Source organism: Neofelis nebulosa, chromosome 15 (assembly GCF_028018385.1).
Source record: "Neofelis nebulosa isolate mNeoNeb1 chromosome 15, mNeoNeb1.pri, whole genome shotgun sequence".
NCBI classification, from domain to species: Eukaryota; Metazoa; Chordata; class Mammalia; order Carnivora; family Felidae; genus Neofelis; species Neofelis nebulosa.
In genome coordinates, this window is record NC_080796.1 from 30,983,882 (window position 1) to 31,006,113 (window position 22,232).

At 36.9% G+C, this 22,232-nt stretch overlaps 1 protein-coding gene across 2 annotated transcripts in view; it reads right to left on the bottom strand.

The window, feature by feature from the left end:
- RGL1 (ral guanine nucleotide dissociation stimulator like 1) overlaps window positions 1–22,232 on the bottom strand; it is a 257,023-nt gene that overhangs the window by 216,373 nt on the left and 18,418 nt on the right. The window lies entirely within an intron of this gene.

Consider the following 22,232-nt stretch of genomic DNA (forward strand, 5'->3'; position numbering starts at 1 on the left):
CACCTCATCTACATCTGCTTTAATAACTTCATCTTTGTGGAAGTAAAATACTGTATTTTATTTGTTTTTAATGTTTATTTACTTATTTTTGAGAGAGAGATAGCGAGCAGGGGAAGGGCAGAAAGAGAGAGGACAGAATCCCAAGAAGGCTCCGCGCCTTCAGCACAGAGCCCCATGCAGGGCTCGAACTCATGAACTGTGAGATCATGACCTGAGCTGAAACCAAGACTCAAACACAACCAACTGAGCCACGCAGATGGCTCCTGAAAGTAAAATATTTTAAATAAGGACTAGTCAACAACAAAATTATAAATTTCAATGGCAAACTTAATTTTATCACACTAGAAGAAAGTTTTCCTGTCAGAATGGCTAACATTAACTCAGGCAACAACAGATGTTGGCAAGGATGCGGAGAAAGAGGATCTCTTTTGCACTGCTGGTGGGAATGCAAACTGGTGCAGCCACTCTGGAAAACAGTATGGAGGTTCCTCAAAAAATTGAAAATAGAACTACCTTACAACCCAGTAATTGCACTACTAGGTATTTACCCAAGGGATACAGGTGTGCTGTTTCAAAGGGACACACGCACCCCAAAGTTTATAGCAGCACTATCAATAATAGCCAAAGTATGGAAAGAGCCCAAATGTCCATCGATGGATGAATGGATAAAGAAGATGTGGTGTAAAGGCAAGGGAATTAAAAGCAAAAATGTACTGGGACCTTATGAAGATAAAAAGCTTCTGCACAGCAAAGGAAACAACCAACAAAACTAAAAGGCAACCAACGGAATGGGAAAAGATATTTGCAAATGACATATTGGACAAAGGGCTAGTATCCAAAATCTATAAAGACCTCACCAAACTCCACACCCGAAAAACAAATAATCCAGTGAAGAAATGGGCAGAAAACATGAATAGACACTTCTTGAAAGAAGACATCCAGATGGCCAACAGGCACATGAAAGAGGCTCAGTGTCACTCCTCATCAGGGAAATACAAATCAAAACCACACTCAGATATCACCTCACACCAGTCAGAGTGGCCAAAATGAACAAATCAGGAGACTATAGATGCTGGAGAGGATGTGGAGAAACGGGAACCCTCTTGCTCTGTTGGTGGGAATGCAAACTGGTGCAGCCGCTCTGGAAAACAGTGTGGAGGTTCCTCAAAAAATTAAAAATAGACCTACCCTATGACCCAGCAGTAGCACTGCTAGGAATTTACCCAAGGAATACAGGAGTACTGATGCATAAGGGGCACTTGTACCCCCAATGTTTATAGCAGCACTCTCAACAATAGCCAAATTATGGAAAGAGCCTAAATGTCCATCAACTGATGAATGGATAAAGAAATTGTGGTTTATATACACAATGGAGTACTATGTGGCAATAAGAAAGAATGAAATATGGCCCTTTGTAGCAACGTGGATGGAACTGGAGAGTGTGATGCTAAGTGAAATAAGCCATACAGAGAAAGACAGATACCATATGGTTTCACTCTTATGTGGATCCTGAGAAACTTAACAGAAACCCATGGGGGAGGGGAAGGAAAAAAAAAAAAGAGGTTAGAGTGGGAGAGAGCCAAAGCATAAGAGACTCTTAAAAACTGAGAACAAACTGAGGGTTGATGGAGGGTGGGAAGGAGGGGAGGGTAGGTGATGGGCATTGAAGAGGGCATCTTTTGGGATGAGCACTGGGTGTTGTATGGAAACCAATTTGACAATAAATTTCATTAAAAAAATGTATATATATATATATATACACCACATCTCTATACACACACACACACACACACACACACACACACACTAGAGTATTACTCAGCAATCAAAAAGAATGAAATCTTGCCATTTGCAACTATGTGGATGGAACTAGAAGGTATTACGCTAAGCAAAATTGGTCAGTCAGAGAAAGACAAATATCATATGACTTCACTCATATGAGGACTTTAAGATACAAAACAGATGAACATAAGGGAAGGGAAACAAAAATAATATAACAACAGGGAGGGGGACAAAACAGAAGAAACTCATAAATATGGAGAACAAACAGAGGGTTACTGGAGGGGTTGTGGGAGGGGGCATGGGCTAAATGGATAAGGGGTAAGGGGCATTAAGGAATCTACTCCTGAAATCATTGTTGTACTATATGCTAACTAACTTGGATGTAAATTAAATAAAAATTTTTAATAAGAAGAAAGTGTTCCATCATAGAGAGTTGTTTGATCAAGGGCCTCCGTCCAAATTTTAGTCCTGAAGGTATCCTAGTCTCCAGTCATCCTGACATTATAGACTGGGTTCAAGTCCCTGCTCTACACCTGACTTCCTGTGTGACTTTGTTTTCCTCATTTCTCAAATAGAGATAATAGCTATGTCATAGTGACACAATACGACTAAGGGAGATACGTGTATAAAATGCTTACAAGAGTGCTTTGCACATAGTAAGGACTTGATAAACAGCAACTGTTACAATGTTTAAATTTCAGTAAAGAATTTCATTAATATAGTCACAAGAGAGATCTGAAAGCAAAGATGAGTCAGATTTTAAGAAAACATCATCCAGCTTCTCCAAAGAAACTTTAATCTCCTGGCTTGGCAGACTACACTCTAGGACATGAAAAGAATTTAGCAAATGAGATCACTGAGCCAACAGTAGGTATCATTAAGGAATCTTAGCAAATGAGAAGAAGCTGGTGAAGTGAAGGAAAGTCCCAATTTTCAAAATAACACAGAATGCACATTCTGCAAACTACAGAACTGTTGACCACAACAACACTGTAGAACAGACCATTAAAATATATAGTCACTTAAGGAATGCTATGGGGCTACTACTAGGAATGAGTTAGTCCAAATAATTTCCTTGCTCTCACAGCAGACTAATAAATCTAGAAGATATGAGAGATATGGGATAGCAAGAAAAAAGCCTTTGACAGTAGGTTTATATTATCCTTTGGACAGAAGAAGAAATACAGATCGAGTGATAATACAAACAGATTCATTATCTGTTAAATGATTGCCAAATACTACTTTTAAGGGATATATATTTTTAATCCAGAAGGAAGTATCTAGTGACTTGTCCCAGGGACTTAGGTAAATCCTATTCTCGTAACCCTAATTTACTTGGATCAAGACACAAAGCAACCTTCGAAGAATGTCAATTCTCTAGGAGAAAGAACTTGTCGGCTGGTCCCCTACTCCATCCTTGGCTCCTAGAACAGGACCTGGCACCATGGAAGTTCATTAAATACTTGTTGAATGAACAAAAACTGTGTAAATAATATGAAGCTGAGAGAATTAATAAATACACTGAATCACTTAATCAGAATCCAAAAGGTCTTCACAGAACAGAATAACGGGCCAAATGAAACCTAAGTAATTTCCCAGGGTGGGGAAAACCTGGCTTTTAGAGTCAGCTGGACTCTGCTTTCCAACTTGGTTCGGACACCTGCCAAAGAGGGAGAAGGGTTTGTGGGCAGAGAATTGAGGTGGTTTCCACAGGAAAAACAAAAACATAAAATCTTCCACATAAGTCCAAAATTGATCAAGTACTTAGTGAGAGAAGATAAAAAGCAGGGTGCTGGGGGGTGGGAAGGGGCGCATATAACTACAGGAATTCTTAACTACAAAAATATAGTTCAGAATAATCAAACATGAGTTCCTATCTGGCCACGTTTGAGAGCAAAAGGAGGCACTGTTAATTATGCTAGGACAATGTACAAACTAGGGTTCCCCATGGCAAACTGGGGCATATGGTCACACTCTTTATAGGACACATCTAAAGCTCTAGACATTTGAGTGAATGAAGAGTTAAACAGATCAACAATTTGCTGTTAATAGGTTTAAAAATATATTAGCTCACTAAGTGCTTACCATATGCCTGGCACTGTTCTAAATCCTTCACATGTATTAACTCACTTAATACTCACAAAAATATTCTAGAGTATTATTATCCTACATAGAGATGAAAAAACTGAGGCACAGAGAATTTAAATAACTTTCCCAAGGTTACTATTCAGCTTACCCTAAGGCTTACACTAACTGAACAGACTCCAAAACTAGTGGCCCCTGAGTCCACATGTTTAACCACTACAACATACAGTCTCGGGCTGCGCTGAAATGTACTGAAGTGCATTCTGCTAACCAGGAAGAGAATAGTCCTGCTTGCCTCTGTTCCAGTCACAGTACAGCTAGAAACATGGTTTTGATTTGAGTTCCACGTTTTTCATACCAGCTAGGTACATTAGGGTGTATTAAGGAAGGCAAGGAGACACGAGACCATAGTTCACACGGATGGGCAACAGGAGCAAAAGAAAGTGTTTAGCTTAGAGAAGAAAAGACTCAGGGTGGTGGTCATGAGAACAGCTCAACCACATGTATGGCCATGGGGAAGAAAAGCCAGACTCTATTCAGTAGCTTTCAAACTTTTTTTAAGCATTGAAATTCAGTTCACACATGTAGTTAATTATATGGTTAAATAATTATGCAATCAAGACAAAGGTTTCATGAAAACCTTACTACTTAAGATACTCTCTGATATTTTTCTATTCTATTCTAATTCCATTCTACTCTATTTCCTCCTGTCCTCCTCCTCCTCCTCCTCCTCCTCCTCCTCCTCCTCCTCCTTCTTCTTCTTCTTCTTCTTCTTCTTCTTCTTCTTCTTCTTCTTCTTTCTCTTCTTCTTCTCCCTCTTCTCGTTCTTCCTCTTCTTCCTCTTCCTTTTCTTCCTCTTTTCTTCTCTTCCTCTTCTTCCCCATCTCCCTCTTCCCCTTCTTCCTCCTCCCCTTCTCCTCCTCCTCCTCCTCCTCCTCCTCCTCCTCCTCCTCCTCCTCTTTTAGTGCTGGTCATGTCCAACTAAAGTTATTTCACAACCCTGGATTTCAGCCTGAAACTTGAAACTTATTGCTTTATATGCTTCCAAAGAGAGAAACTAAAAAGAGGTGAATAGATATTACAGAAAAGTACATTTTAAGTTGACAGAACAATAACTAAGTAACAGTTAGGGCTGTTCAAAGTTGCAATGGGCTACTTCAGAGCAAAGGGAGTTCCCTCTCACTGTTAGTAATGTAAGTATCCCATCATAGGCTGGGTATAGAATAGAAGGGATTCAAGTATTAGTTAAATGGGTAAAATAGAAGAACATTTGTTTTCTTTCCAAACCCAAGATCTCATTATTCTAAATCATATTTTTGTAATAAAAATAACACTTTCCCTTCAACAATGTCCATTTTCCAAAATATTCAGGTATGTTCCAAGCTACCAAGACATAAGTAAAAAAGGAAGTTTAGAAGGAAAACATGGAAAGAAAGAGGTTTGAGGGGAAAAAGAAGGGAGGAAAGGGGAAATTGGAGAAAAGAAAAAAGAGAACAAAGAGAGAAAAGGGAGAAATAAAACCATATAGAATTTAAGTGTTTCCTACATAAACTGAAGAATTTTGCCTTCAAAATAAAGTCTAAATCCCTACTTTCCCAGTTCCAACAAAATGTAAATTGGGTTCATCCAGAGTGCAAGATTCCTGAGTATGCTACATGAGAAAAAGAAATAAAAAAGGCATCTGAAAATCACTCTATGCTCTATAATTAGCTCTGATGGTTTTCTTTTAGATCATTCTGGATGATCAGATCAGAACAGAAGAGCTGAGACTGGATCAGGACTTGATGTGTAAAATAGCTTTCAAAAGAATTTGGTCAATCCTTTTTGACAAGTATACACATTGCAACAATCTTCAAAGGCAACTCTGGAAGAGCCTCCTGACTCTTTTTGAAGATACTGCCAAGAAAGGCAAGAGAGCAAGTTTGAAGAAAAATCTAAATAAGGACAAAATGATTGAAAGAAGGACACCAACATGAACCCCAATTGATACAACTAATAAAGATTACAAATTCCACTAGACTACTGAGCAGCCATCCAACTCATAATTTCTGTGGGCTCATTATGAACACACAGTGCTGTCTTGCCACCAGACACCTTGTTTAACCTTCAAAGCCATTGTCAATAATCAAATGCTAACACCACTGGCACAGGGCTAGGGGTTGCTTTCTGAGTTAGACTGATGTCTTAGTGGTGATATTGGCAGGGCTCTCTAAAAAAAAAAAAAAAAAGAAAATCCAAACTGGGGTAAATGATCCATCCAATACTGCCAAGAGTTCTCTGGATGCTTTTTGCCATACTCAATTTCCTTACAAGGTCTCAGAGTTAAAGAGTACATGGACTAGGACAGCCACAATCTAACCACAGCTGGTTGTGTTTGGTATACAAGGAGATGGTTACTCATGAATTAAACAAATAAAATTAAATCAAAGGGTATCCTCTACTGTAAATTCCTTCTTCTGACAAAATGAGTGATTCAGTATTTATCTTCAATTAATACTATAGGTATATATATATAATCAACATGGAATAGAAAGTCTTTGGAATTTATATACTCAATAAATTAAGCGTTTTAAAAATGAAGTGGAAAGTTAGAAACTTTTTGTTAAGACCATCTGGACATCTTAGAAATCTGAATCCTGAGTTGGACCCATTCCCACATTGCTATAAACTATGCTACAAACTCTCAAATCAGAAATAGAGTCCTTTGTAGAAAGATAAGTCCAGAAAATAAACTGAAACCAGACTTAAGATTGGCAGGTCAGTGAAGACAGAGACTTGGAAACAGAAGAAAAAGAATAGTGGTTGACATAATTCAGGTAGGTTGAAATTCAAAACATTCTGGGACCTTGGCAACATAGACCAGCTGGAGCAAGATGAAGCCAAAACCAGGCCAGGCACAGTCTAGTGAAACACATACAAGCTCCAGAAGTCTGTCTGCCAGGTGGACACCCGATGTGCCTTGTCCAAAGACAGCAAATTCACACTTGATTCAGGCAGACATTGTGAACAGAAGGGGGAATTTAAGGGGCAAGGCCATGAAGGTATAGACTCCCAGTCACAGGAAAACTTCTATTTCTAGCAATACTGTGATCTAAGTACACAGAAAAACCTAGAGTTGTTGGAAAATATAACAAAGATCCTAAATGTATGGGTAAGTCACAAAGAAGGGAAATTATAGAACCGAGCAAGGGAAGAATATAAACATAAATATGTTACACAGACTGTCCAGAGACTATTTGTTGATACTGGTAAGCAAAAAGTCTGAGTTTTTATAGCCATATAGAAAGAGATGATAAAGCCTTGGGTTTGCTTAAAGGCAAAAAGGGGAACAGAGACTCTCTCTGTAGTCCTCAAAGTGCTACTCCCTCAATAAAAATATATGACAAGGAATCTGTCTATCTCAACATAGACTCTTGGGGGGTTGGAGGGGGGAAGCATCTTCAAACATAAGGTTCAAATTTATACTACCTAACTGAAGAGGAAGAAACACTTTCAGCACTACCCTGATACCAAAGCCAGACAAGGACACTATCAGAAAAGAAAATTATAATCCAATATCCCTGATGAATATAGATGTGAATATTCATAATAAAATACTAGCAAATTAGCACATTAAAAGGGTCATACCCCATGATCAACTGGGATTTATCCCTGGAATGCTAGGATAATTCAACATATATAGGTTAATGTCATATACCACATTAACAGAATGATGAATAAAAATTACATGATCATTTCAATAGATGCAGAAAGGCATTTGACAAAATTCAACATCCTTTCATAAGTCTTCAACAGATTAGGAATAGAAGGAACACACTTCAACAAAATAAAGGCCACATATGACAAATCGACATAATATCATACTCAATGGTAAAGTTAAAAGCTTTTCCTCTAAAATCAGGAACAACACAAGACTGCCCACTCTCACCACTTCTATTCAACATAGTACTGCAAATCTTAGCCACAGCAATTAAGTAAGAAAAAGAAATAAAAGGCATCTAGATTGGAAATGAAGAAGTAAAATTATCTCTGTTTGCAGATGACATAGTGTTCTATGTAGAAAACCGTAAAAACTCCACACAAAAATACCTGTTAGAACTAATAAATGAATTCAGTAAAGGAGCAGGATACAAAATCAACATACAAGTCATTTGCATTTCTATGCACTAACAACAATATATCTGAATAAAATTAAAAAAGCAATCCCATTTATAATAGCATCAGAAACAATAAAATACTTAGGAATAAATTTAACCAAAAAGGTGAAAGACCTCTACACTGTAAACTACAAGACACTGATTAAAGAAACTGAAAAAAACACAAATAAATGGAAAGATATTCCATGTTCTTGCACTAGAAAAATTAATATTCTTAAAAAAACATCCATACTACCCAAAGTGATCTACAAATTCAGTGCAATCCCTATCAAAATTCCAATGGCATTTTTCACAGAAATAGAAAAATATCCTAAAATTTATATGAAACTACAAAGACCCAGAATAGCCAAAGCAATCCTGTGAAAGAAGAATAAAGCTGGAGGCATCATACTTCTTGATTTCAATTTATATTACAAAGCTACAGTAATCAAAAGAGTATGGTACTGGCACATAAACTAATGGAACAGAATAAAAAGCCTAGAAATAAGCCATGTATATACAGTCAACTAATTTTTGACAAGGGCACCAAAACACACACTGGGAAAGGGCAGTCTCTTAATGGTGTTGGGAAAACTAGACAGCCACATGAAACCAGACCTCTATCTTACTCTACTCATAAAAGTTAACTGGAAATGTATCAAAGACTTAAATGTAAACCTAAAACCATAAAATTCCTAAAAGAAAACATCGGGAAAAAACTCCCTGACATTGGTCTTAGCAATGAGTTTTTGGATAAGACACCAAAAACACAGGCAACAAAAACTAAAATAAACGAGTGAGACTACATTAAACTAAAAGCTTCTGCACAGTAAAAGCAACAATCAATAAGTTAAAAAAGTAACCCATAGAATGGGAGAAATTATTCACAAACCATATACCTGACAAGGAGTTAATATCCAAAATATATAAAGAACTCGGAATTCAATAGCATAAAAGCATATAATCCAGTTTAAAAATAGACAAAAGATCTGAAATGACATTTTTCCAAAGACAAACAAATGGCTAATAAGCACATGAAAAGGTGTTCAACACCACGAATCATCAGGGAAATGCAAATCAAAACCACAATAAGATATGACCTCACACCTGTTAAGATGGCTATTATGAAAAAGACAAAAGACAACAAATGTTGATGAGAATGTGGAGAAAAGGGAATCCTTATACACTGTTGGTGGAAATGCAAATTGATGCAGCCATTATGGAAAACAGTATAGCAGTTCTTCATGAAATTAAAAATAGAATTACCACATGATCCAGCAATCCCACTCCTGGGTATATATCCACAAAAACTGAAATCAGTATCTTGAAGAGATATCTGCCCTCCCATGTTCATTGCAGCATTACTTATAAGAGCCAAGATATAGAAACAACTTAATGTCCATCAATAGATAAATGGATAAAGAAAACGTGGAGTATATATTCAGTGCAATATTATTCAGCCATTAAAAAAAGGAAATCTTGCCATTTGCAACAATATGGATGGTCCTTGAGAGCATTATGCTAAGTGAAATAAGCCAAAGACCAACACTGTATGGTATTACTTACATGTGGAATCTTAAAGAAAAAAAAAAAAGAAGAAGAAGAAAAAGGAAAGAAAGTAAAACCTTATTTCATAGAAACAGAATAAAATGGAGGTTACCAAGGGTTGGGGGGAGGGATAAATGGAAAGATGTAGGTCAAAGGGCACAAACTTTCAGTTATAAGTTGAATAAGTTCTGAGAATCTAATGTACAGCATGGTGACTATAATTAATAATATGGTATTGTATACTTATGTTCTTGAAAGTTGCTGACATTAGACCTTAAGCATTCTCACCACAAAAATAAATAAACAAAACCCCAGAGTTAACTATGTGAGGTGATGAACGTGTTAATTAACTTGATCTTGGTAATCCCTCCATAATGCATATGTACATAAAATCATCACTTTTTACACTTTAAATATATACAATTATGTTTATCCATAAAGTTGGGGGAAAACCCCAAAAACAAATATCAAATTGGCTTTGTTGATACTCTACATTTAAAACGTTTTTCTACTGTTAAAAAAAAAAATGTATACTACTAACATAGTTCAGGAACCCAGAGATGAGAAATTGATATTAAGGCGATCCAGGGCTAGAAACACACTTGTAGTGCCTAAAAATTAAGGGCAAATTCTTCTAGAGCAGTGGTTCTCAACCATGACTGCAAAATTTTTTGTTTGTTTGCTTGTTCGTTTTTTATGACTATGGAGCTTTAAAAACGCTAATATGTAAGTTTCATACTCATAGTATTTGAGTTAACTGGTCTGGGGTTCAAGCTGCCATTCTAATTTTTAAAGGTTCACTAGGTGATTCTAATGTGCAGAAAAGATTAAGAACCACTGTTGTGGAGCATATCTTCATTGCAGACCACACAGGATCCCCACCAAGCATGACTTAAAAAACAAAATTTTACAACACCCAAAGGAACAATTCACCATGAGCGAGAGCAGGCAGAAATAACAAAAAGCAGAGTTAAATTCCCAAGAACATTAAATAATAGAAGTATTTCTTACAAACTATATAATAAGAACATTTAAAATAATTAAAGATTAAAAAGGTAAAAAACATGAAAATGGAGAAAAATACAGGCACAAAATAAAGCTTCTAGAAATTATATACATACAATGTAATATATGTATATATTCAGTGGCTTTTCTTTTTTAAATCCAAGTGAGTTAACATATAGCGTAATAACGATTTCAGGAATAGAATTTAGTGATTCATTACTTATATATAACACCCAGTGCTCATCCCAATAAGTGCCCTCCTTAATGCCCATTGCCCATTTAGCCCAAATCCCCTACCCAACACCCCACCAGCAACCCTGTTTGTTATCTATTGTTTTTATTTATTTAAAAAATTTTTTGTAATGTTCATTTATTTGAGAGAAAGACAGCACATGAGCAGAGGAGGGGCAAAGAGAGAGGGAGAGAGAGAATCCCAAGCAGGCTCCATGCTGCCAGCCCTGAGCCCGATGCAGGGCCCGAACTCATGAACTGTGAGATCATGACCTGAGCCAAAACCAAGAGTTGGATGCTTAACTGACTGAGCCACCCAGGTGCCCCTATTCTCTGTATTTAAGAGTCTCTTATGGTTGGTCTCCCTCTCTCTTTTTATCTTATTTTTGCTTCCCTTTCCCTATGTTCATCTGTTTTGTTTCTTAAATTCTACATATGAATGAAATCATATCATATTTGTCTTCTCTGACTGACTTATTTCGCTTAGCATAATACACTCTAGTCCCATCCACGTTGTTGCAAATGGTAAGATTTCATTCTTTTTGATTGCTGAGTAATATTCCAGTGTGTATATATATATACCACATCTTTATCCACTCATCAGTCAATGGACATTTGTGCTCTTTCCATACCTTGACTATTGTGGATAGTGCTGCTATAAACATTGGGGTATATGTGCCCCTTTGAATCAGCATTTTTGTATCTTTTGGATAAATACCTAGTAGTGCAATTGCTGGGTCTTAGGGTAGTTCTATTTTTAATTTTTTGAGGAACCTCCATACTGTTTTCCAGAGTGGCTGCACCAGTTTGCATTCCCACCAACAATCCAAAAGAGATCCTCTTTTTCCACAGCCTCACCAACATCTGTTGTTGCCTGAATTGTTAATTTGAGCCATTCTATATTCAGTGACTTAAAAAAATAAACCAATAAATGGATTAAATTTAGGTGGGTTGTATATACTTTTTATGTTTATTTATTTATTTTGAGAGTGAGAGAGACAATGAGCTGGGGAGGGGCAGAGAGAGAGGGGGACAGAGGATCTAGAAGCAGGCTCTCCACTGACAGCAAAGAGCCAGACACAGAGCTCAAACTCATGAACCATGAGGTCATGACCTGAGCTGAAGTCAGATGCTTAACCGACTGAGCCACCCAGGCTCCCCAAATTTAAGTGGATTAAATAGCATATTAACAGACTTGTAGAGAAAAGCAGAAAACTAGATGATTGATCTGGAGAAAATACATAGAATGCAGTATTGACAGGTGAATAATAGGAATTACAGCAGAAAATTAAGAGTTCTGTAAGAAGTTTCCATATATAACTAATCGATGTTCCAAAAGAAGAGAAAAGAGACAATGGAGGATACAAATACTTCGAGAGATAATGGCTAAGTGTTTTCCAGAATTCATGAAAAATAAGAATCACCAAACTTGGATTTCAAGCAGGAGAAATAAAACTAAATCCATACTTAAACACATGTTAAAACTATAAAACATAAAAGGCAAGGAATTGTCTTAAAAGTCACCAGAGAACAGGTAATATCTACAAAGAAACAATTAGACTGACAACAGACTTCTTAACAGCAAGCACTTAAGAGGATTTTCAGAGCTCACCATATCCTCTACCTATTGTGTCCATGGCCATGATATTTTCTCTCCGCTTCCACAGACTCTAGTACTAACTGAAGGATGAGATTGGACTGAGCTCAACTCAGCGCTATCAGTGACTTCACTTGGAAGAAACTGGCACAAGAGGAGCTGAAAGCAGTGAGAAGCTAAATATCAAATTTCTTGATAAGCATGGTGCCCTTGGAGATTTATTGGGGGTTAGTTATGCAAATGAAGAAACAGAAGTACTACAGAATCCCATCCACTGTGTACTCCCTTCCTGTCAAATGGCAAGCTAAAAAGAAACTAGTCTTTCTAAATTGATGTCAAATGCTTCCTTTCACTGACAATACCAAGTGTTGTCAAGGATGTAGAATAACTGGAATGCTCGTATGTTGCTACTGGGAATTTAAAACAATAAAGTACTTTGGAAAACAGTTTGACAGTTTTTAGAAAGTCAAGATCCATTTATCTTGCAACCTAGCAATTCCACTCTTAGTATTTGTCTAAGAGGAATAGAAACATATGTCCACACAAAGACTTAGACATGAATGTTCGGAGCATCTTTTTCATAATAGCCCCAAATTAGAAACAATACAAATGTCCATCAACAAATGAACAGATAAATTATAGCATATCTATACAATGAAATATTACTCACTATTAAAAAGTAACAAGCTACTGATATACACAATCACGTGGGTGAATCTCAAAAATGTGCTGAGCAACAAGTGAAAGATGCCAGAATTCATACTTTATGATTTCATGTATGTGAAACTTGGGAAAAAAACATATCCAATTTGGGGCACCTTGGTGGCTCAGTCAGTTAAGCGTCCAACTTCAACTCAGGTCATGATCTCATGGCTTGTGGGTTCAAGACCTGTGTCAGGCTCTGTGTTGACAGCTCAGAGCCTGGAGCTGCTTCAGATTCTGTGTCTCCCTCTCTGCCTATCCCCCACTCACACTCTGTCTCTGTCTCTCAAAAATAAATAAACATTAAAAAATTTATAAAAAATAAATTAAAAATATATTAAGTTAAAAATAATAAATCTATATTAACAGCAAAATGATAATACTTCCTTAGAGCCATTAGGAAGGGTGATTGATGGGGAAGAAAGGGACCCAAGGAAAATTGGGGCTTGATGGAACTGTTTTTTATTTTTATTGTAACGCTGGTAACATGAATATATACATATGTCAAAACTCATAGAACTGCATACTTAGAATGGGTGTAAATTATGCCTCAATGAAATTGGTTTAAAAAAAAAGTTCTTTTCTCCTGACAGAAACATTTTTCAGTTGTTTTTATCATCTCATCATGACACACTTTTACTATGTTTGCTTCTCTTTCTTGACTTTATCATTGTCTCACTTTTGAAATTTGATTTTTCCCATTTATCTTAAAGCTAGAACATAAATTTGACTTTTTTTTTTTTTTTTTGCTCAAAAAGTAGGACATGATCGAGGGGTTATGGAATAAAGAAGAGTTTTAGAGTGCTCTGGGTTCAAATCCCAGCTCTACCAATTATTAGCTATGTCATCTTGAGCAACACTTTGAACCTCAGTTTCCTTACCTGTAAAATGGAAATTGTAATAATATGCACCTCTCAGGGATGTAAGGCATGTAAAATTTTTGGCACAAAGTAGGCATTCAGTAAATGTTAATCTCTACTTAACAAATAATATTTTCATTAAATTATTTATCATTTATTTATTTTCAATGTCTACTTATTCATTTTGAGAGAGAGAGAGAGAGAGAGAGAATCCCAAGCAGGCTCGGTGCTGCCAGCCCAGAGCCCAACGCAGGGATCTATCCACGGAACCATGAGACCATGGCCTGAGCCGAAATCAAGAGTGAGACGCTTAACCAACTGAGCCAACCAATCACCCCTTAAATTCTTTATCATTTATATTATAAGATAGCCAGAGGAATTAACTTAAATAAAATTTAGTGAACTTAGTTAAGTAGAGTCACTACCTAATAGTGACAAATCAAATGGAAGAAGTACATGAGAGCAATGTCACTCAAAGCTGAGTCTGTGACCTGTGTGCATTTATAAACTGTTACCAGGGTGAACGATGTAAGTACAGAAATTGAGAGTAAATATTTAGAAACTTTTAGAGATGACCCTGAATGATTTATATCAGAAAAGTGATTTAGAGTTTAAATCATGGGAGAAAGTTCTAGAATAATTGCTCAGATTAAGAAACTTGAGCCAGAATGCAAAGCAACACATTATTTCCTTCATCAAGAAAATCGTACTATGAAAAAAAAAAAGTCGAAAAAGTTGAAATAATCAATGTGTTTTTACACAGTAAAAACTATGAATTACATAAAGGTTAATGTATTACATTTGAAATCATTCTGTTTATGTGATAATATGGAAGCCGATCACCAACAACTGCTTCCCATGCTAGGGACAATGGTTATCCAGGGGGAAAGTTGTGTAGAGAATGTTTGAATTATTGAATAAACTCTCAGAGCTACTTCAGGCAAGAAACTAGTCTGGGCCCAACGTTTTAAAGATAAAGTATATTAGACAGTCAGTTGCCTATTTGTCTGAAATCACATGTTAACAATCTCAATATTTTCAAACAAGGAAGAAATCCCAACATGTTTTTCAATAGCAGATGACTGAAAGTCAAAATAAGTATTACAAGTGTGGAACGACAGTTTCCAGAGATTGTTATATCATGTCTCATAATTTTCACGACTATCATCAATGCAACACATAATAATTTTGATAGAGTATCTATGCATAGGAAATTCATGGGACCATCAACTAGTCCTTTCATTGAAAGATAACTGAAATTTAATGTAACCTTATAGGATAAATTGTTGGAACTGGCTACTGATGAATTTTGAAAATACAGTACCACTCGCTTTGTTTTTTAAAACTGCTAAAAATGAATACCTTGAGCTTGTGAAATTGTTTTAAAATCTCTTCCTCTACTCCTACCAACATACCTCTTGAAACCGGCTGTCCCTATTATAATGCTACCAAAACAAACACAGAATCAGTTTGGATATATTTTATATCCTGCAAATAGTGTTATCATCGACTGGGCCTAGATTCAATAAAGTAACAAGCAAAAAGCCAGTTGGTTGGTCACAATAAAAATTTTATAAGTGGATCTATATGATTCTCATAAAATGTGTATATATAGGACACTGAAAACGTATATGTATTATATCCCTCAAAATTTTTTTGTTTAATATAACTAGAGTATAATAACAGCAATAGTGATTCTCTATATTAGTCATCTGTACATATACTTTCAAGAAACAACATGTACAGTTTTGGTATTTTTTTCTTTTTTCCTATGTTATATTTGTTCTGTTTATATTTACATAAAGATAGACATATGGACAAATGGGACAAAATAAAGAGCCCAGAAATAAACCCACACCCATACAGTCAAATGATCTTTGATGTGGGTGCCAAGACTACACAATGGGAAAAGGATGGTCTCTTCAACGAAAGGTGTTAGGAAAACTGAACACCCGTATGCACAAGAATGAGATTGGACCCTTATCCTATACCATGCACACACACACACACACACACACACACACCCCAAAATGTATTAAAGATTTAAACATAAGATCTGAAACCATAAAACTCCTAGAGGAAAATAGACAGGAAAAGCTTCAGAACATTGGTCTTAGCAATGATTTCTTGGATACAACATCAAAAGCATAAGCAACACAAGCAAAATTAGACAAGTGTTCCATTTCCATTTACTGAAATGTGATTTAAAACTTTTAGATCTTTTGATCTATTTATTTTTTAACGACTTCTTTTTAAAATGAGCTTATGATTTCTACATCTTTCTTGTTCATTTTTCTATAAAATCACTTTCATTGAATTTCACAAAATGATTAGTATATGATGGTGTATCAACTTAAATTGGGCCTTCCCCACAGATAGTTTGAAAGCTTTTCTAGAGCATCTGTTCAGATTCTGGGAGTAAAGATGGTGCCTTTACCCTGCACTTTTCCTCAGCTTGAGTTTTAAGGATTACCTTTGATTCTAAACATTTGTTGGTGTTAGCTAGGATAAAGAGGGAAACCAACATGGAAGAATTCTGCAAGCATGTGGTTTTAGCAAATTAAGGGTTGTCCAAGAGACAGTTTCCCACTGTTAAGACTGTGCTGCCACCTTGTGGCCTTTCTGCTTCTAATCACAAACTAGGACATTCATCCTTCGCTTTTTTTTTTTTTTTTGTCTTTTCCTCTCAACTCTGACACTTGTCTTATCCCATTTTTCCTACCTAATTCCTTAGTGGGCCCCATGAAATCTACTGAATTCTCTGTTCTTCTTTATTTCATGCTTGCTTTCTTCCTTCAGTTTAGAGAATTTCTTCCTGCTACATGAATGTGGGAATTATTATTCAGTGTCAACCAAACCACTATGAAAGCAGTGAATTATAGAATTAATTGGGCACAGTACACTCAAATTAAAGTAAGAAAACGGGCAATAAAACAAATTATTAAAATCACTTTACAGACAGCAACTAGCAACATATAAGCCATCTTAGTGAGATGTATCCCAAGTTGGGATGCCAGAACATAGATTAGAAACAATTCTGGGATGTTAAACTGAGTAAAGCTCTTTTAAAAAATATATGTCCATGTAAGAGAGTTTTACCTTTGTAAAGCTTTTTCATTATAATGGCATATTACTTTGATATAGATAATATACATCATAACTCATCTGAATGAAGATGAAAAATGGCAAGGTAACAAAGGAAGACAGAAGAAAGGAGTCTGTTTGGGGGAATAGATGTTTCTTCAAAGTTTTCCTTTCTTGTGCATGTCAACTTAGCAATAAGAATTGTGAGAAAGAACCCCATGTTCAAGGTCCTTCATTTCCTTGTGGTTAAATTCCGTTTTCAAAATCATTCTGTGCAATCCAAATGGAGTTTTGCAAAGTGGATCTTCCTTTGGAATTTTCCTTTTTTTTTTTTTTAATTTATTTATTTTTTATTTTTTAATATATGAAATTTACTGTCAAATTGGTTTCCATACAACACCCAGTGCTCATCCCAAAAGGTGCCCTCCTCAATACCCATCACCCACCCTGCCCTCCCTCCCACCCCCCATCAACCCTCAGTTTGTTCTCAGTTTTTAAGAGTCTCTTATGCTTTGGCTCTCTCCCACTCTAACCTCTTTTTTTTTTTTTTTTTCCTTCCCCTCCCCCATGGGTTTCTGTTAAGTTTCTCAGGATCCACATAAGAGTGAAACCATATGGTATCTGTCTTTCTCTGTATGGCTTATTTGACTTAGCATCACACTCTCCAGTTCCATCCACGTTGCTACAAAAGGCCATATTTCATTTTTTCTCATTGCCACGTAGTATTCCATTGTGTATATAAACCACAATTTCTTTATCCATTCATCAGTTGATGGACATTTAGGCTCTTTCCATAATTTGGCTATTGTTGAGATTGCTGCTATAAACATTGGGGTACTATGCATCAGTACTCCTGTATCCCTTGGATAAATTCCTAGCAGTGCTATTGCTGGGTCATAGGGTAGGTCTATTTTTAATTTTCTGAGGAACCTCCACACTGCTTTCCAGAGCGGCTGCACCAATTTGCATTCCCACCAACAGTGCAAGAGGGTTCCCGTTTCTCCACATCCTCTCCAGCATCTATAGTCTCCTGATTTGTTCATTTTGGCCACTCTGACTGGTGTGAGGTGGTATCTGAGTGTGGTTTTGATTTGTATTTCCCTGATAAGGAGCGACGTTGAACATCTTTTCATGTGCCTGTTGGCCATCCGGATGTCTTTAGAGAAGTGTCTATTCTGGAATTTTCCTATACCCAACAGATGTAGTAAAAATGGTGGCTCATGCATAAGAGTAAAACTGGACTCTTACATCACACCATATACAAAAACCAACACAAAATGGATTAAAGACAAATAAAAGCTGAAACTGTAAAACTACTAAAAAAGAAAACAGGAAAAAGGTTCTCGACATTGGTCTTGGTAATAAATTTTTGAATATGACACCAAAAGTGAAAGCATCAAAAGCAAAAGTAGACAAGTGGGACAACATGATGCTTAAAAGCTTCTGCAAGGCTAAAGAAACTTAATCAGCAAAGTGAAAAGGCAACCTACAGAATGGCAGAAAGCATTTGCAAACAAGGTATGACCTACAGAATGGCAGAAAACATTTGCAGACAACATATGCGATAAGGGGCTAATAGCCAAAATATATAAGGAAGTATATAATAGCAAAAAGAAACCAAATAATCTAATCAGTAAGGAAATGTAAATCCAATCCACAACGAAATATCACCTCACACCTGTTCAGATGGCTATTATCAAAAAGACAAAAGATTGGTGCCTGGGTGGTTCAGTTGGTTGAGAGTCTGACTTCAGCTCAAGTCATGATCTCGTGGTCTGTGGGTTCGAGCCCCACGTCGGGCTCTGTGCTGACACCTCAGAGCCTGGAGCCTGCTTCGGATTCTGTGTCTCCCTCTCTCTCTGCCCCTCCCCCACTCATGCTCTGTCTCTCTCTCTCTCTCTGTCAAAAATAAATAAACATTAAAAACGTTAAAAAAAAAAGGCAAAAGATAACAAAGTGTTGGTGATGACATGGAAAAGGGAACCCTTCTATACTGTGAGAATGTAAGTTGGTAGAGCCATTATAGAAAACAATATGGCAGTTTTTCAAGAAATTAAAAATAAACTACCATGTGATCTGGCAATCCCACTTCTGGGTATTTATCCAAAAGAACGAATCAGTATCCCAAGGAAATATCTGCACTCCCATATTCATTGCAGTGTTATTCACAACAGTCAAAATATGGAAACAACCTAAATGTCCATAGACAGATGAATGAAAAAAGAAGATGTGGTATATACATACAATGGAATATTCAGCCTTTAAAAAAAAATCCTGGCATTTGCCACAACGTGGATGAACCTGATGGACGTTATGTTTCATGAAATAAGCCAGAAACAGAAAGACGCACACTGTATAATGTCATTTATATGTGGAATCTAAAATACACTCATAGGAGCGCCTGGGTGGCCAATCGGTTGAGCGGCCAACTTCAGCTCACGTCATGATCTCGCAGTCTGTGAGTTCAAGCCCATGTCAGTCTCTGTGCTGACAGCTCAGAGACTGGAGCCTACTTTGGATTCTGTGTCTCCCTCTCTCTCTGCCCCTCCCCCACTCACACTCTGTCTCTCTCTCTCTCTCAGCAAATGAATAAACATTAAAAAAAATTTTTTTTCACAATCCCAGACTTAAGCTATACTACAAAACTGTAATCATCAAGACAGTATGGTACTGGCACAAGAACAGACACTCAGATCAATGGAACAGAATAGAGAACCCAGAAATGGACCCACAAATGTACGGCCAACTAATCTTTGACAAAGCAGGAAAGAATATCCAGTGGAATAAAGACAGTCTCTTCAGCAAGTGGTTCTGGGAAACCTGGACAGCGACATCCAGAAGAATGAACCTGGACCACTTTCTTACACCAGACACAAAAATAAACTCAAAATGGATGAAAGACCTAAATGTAAGACAAGAAGCCATCAAAATCCTCGAGGAGAAAGCAGGCAAAAACCTCTTTGATCTTGGCCACAGCAACTTCTTACTCAACACGTCTCTGGAGGAAAGGGAAACAAAAGCAAAAATGAACTACTGGGACCTCATGAAAATAAAAAGCTTCTGCACAGTGAAGGAAACAATCAGCAAAACTAAAAGGCAACCGACAGAATGGGAGAAGATATTTGCAAGTGACATATCAGATAAAGGGTTAGTATCCAAAATCTATAAAGAACTTATCAAACTCAACACCCAAAAAACAAATAATCCAGTGAAGAAATGGGCGAAAGACATGAATAGACACTCCTCCAAAGAAGAATCCAGATGGCTAACCAACACATGAAAAAATGCTCACCATCACTCATCATCAGGGAACTACAAATCAAAACCACAATAAGATACCACCTCACACCTGTCAGAATGGCTACCATTAACAACTCAGGCAACAACAGATGTTGGTGAGGATGTGGAGAAAGAGGATCTCTTTGGCATTGTTGGTAGGAATGCAAGCTGGTGCGGTCACTCTGGAAAACAGTATGGAGGTTCCTCAAAAAACTAAAAATAGAACTACCCTATGACCCAGCAATTACACTGCCAGGCATTTATCCATGGGATACAGGTGTGCTGTTTCAAAGGGACACATGTACCCCCATGTTTATAGCAGCACTATCAACAATAGCCAAAGTATGGAAAGAGCCCAAATGTCCATTGTTGGATGAATGGATAAAGAAGATGTGGTATACATATACAATGGAGTATTACTCGGCAATCAAAAAGAATGAAGTCTTGCCATTTGCAACTACATGGATGGAACTGAAGGGTATTATGCTAAGTGAAATTAGTCAGTCAGAGAAAGACAAAAATCATATGACTTCACTCAGATGAGGACTTTAAGAGACAAAACAGATGAATATAAGGGAAGGGAAACAAAAATAATATAAAAACAGGGAGGGGGACAAAACAGAAGAGACTCACAAATATGGAGAACAAACTGAGGGTTATGGGAGGGGTTGTGGGAGGGGGGATGGGCTAAATGGGTAAGGGGCACTAAGGAATCTACTCTTGAAATCATTGTTGCACTATATGCCAACTAATTTGGATGTAAATTTTTAAAAATAAAAAATAAAATTAAAAAAAATTTTTTAATAAAATACACTCAGAAGCTTAGAGTAAAGTGTTGATTGCCAGGGGCTGGGGCAAAGAGGATATGGAGTAATGTTGGTCAAAGGGTACAAAGTTTCAGTTATGCAAGATGACTCAATTCTAAAGATCTAATGTACAGCATGGTGACTACAGTTAATAATACAATAATACAATATTGCATACTTGAATTTGCTAAGAGGGTAGCTCTTAAATGCTCTCATACAGCACCCCCCACCAAAAGATATCATTTCACAATGTAGAAATACATCAAAAGATCAAGATGGGGTGCCTGGGTGGCTCAGTCGGTTAAGCATCTGACTTCCGCTCAAATCATGATCTCACGGTCAGTGGGTTCAAGCCCCACATCGGGCTCTGTGCTGACAGCTCAGAGCCTGGAGCCTGTCTCAGATTCTGTGTCTCCCTCTTTCTCTGACCCTCCCCTGTTAATGCTCTCTCTCTGTCTCAAAAATAAATAAATGTTAAAAAAAATTTTTTTTAAAAAGATCAAGTTGTACGCCCTAAATTTAATACATAATTTTTATTTTTCAATTATCCCTCAATAGAGCTGTTTTTAAAAATGGTGGCTATGTAGGGATTACCCATCCCTAAAATTACCTAAAATGCAATTGGTAAATATACTAGTGGATAGAGGCTCATTTTTAAGGTAATATTTTTAAATGGGATGTCATTTATTAATGTTAAATAAAAGGTGAAATTTTGGTTTTATATTTACAAGTTTGCTGAGTTGTAAACTCAGGAGATACTATGAAAATGGAGGCAGGAGGTGAGAATGACAAAGGCATGATCAGCGGCCAGTCATGGGGAAGGAATGGGATACAACAGTGAGCACACACCAAGAAAAAAACATGGAAGACAATGTAACTGACAAATAACTAGCTGAGGAGTTAAGTGAATACACGTGAGACCCTTAAAAGGCAGAGATCAACATGAAACATCTAAACTAGAAGGAGCCCCCTAGAGGAGAAAGGACACTTGCTGTTGTGGAGACTGGGAGTTTGATGGAGGAACCAGTTAAGAGTGGTAACACTGCTGCAGGAAGCCTTCTAGGTGCTTCCATTATCGCTGATGGGCTATCTTCAGCATAGTATATATTTAAGAACT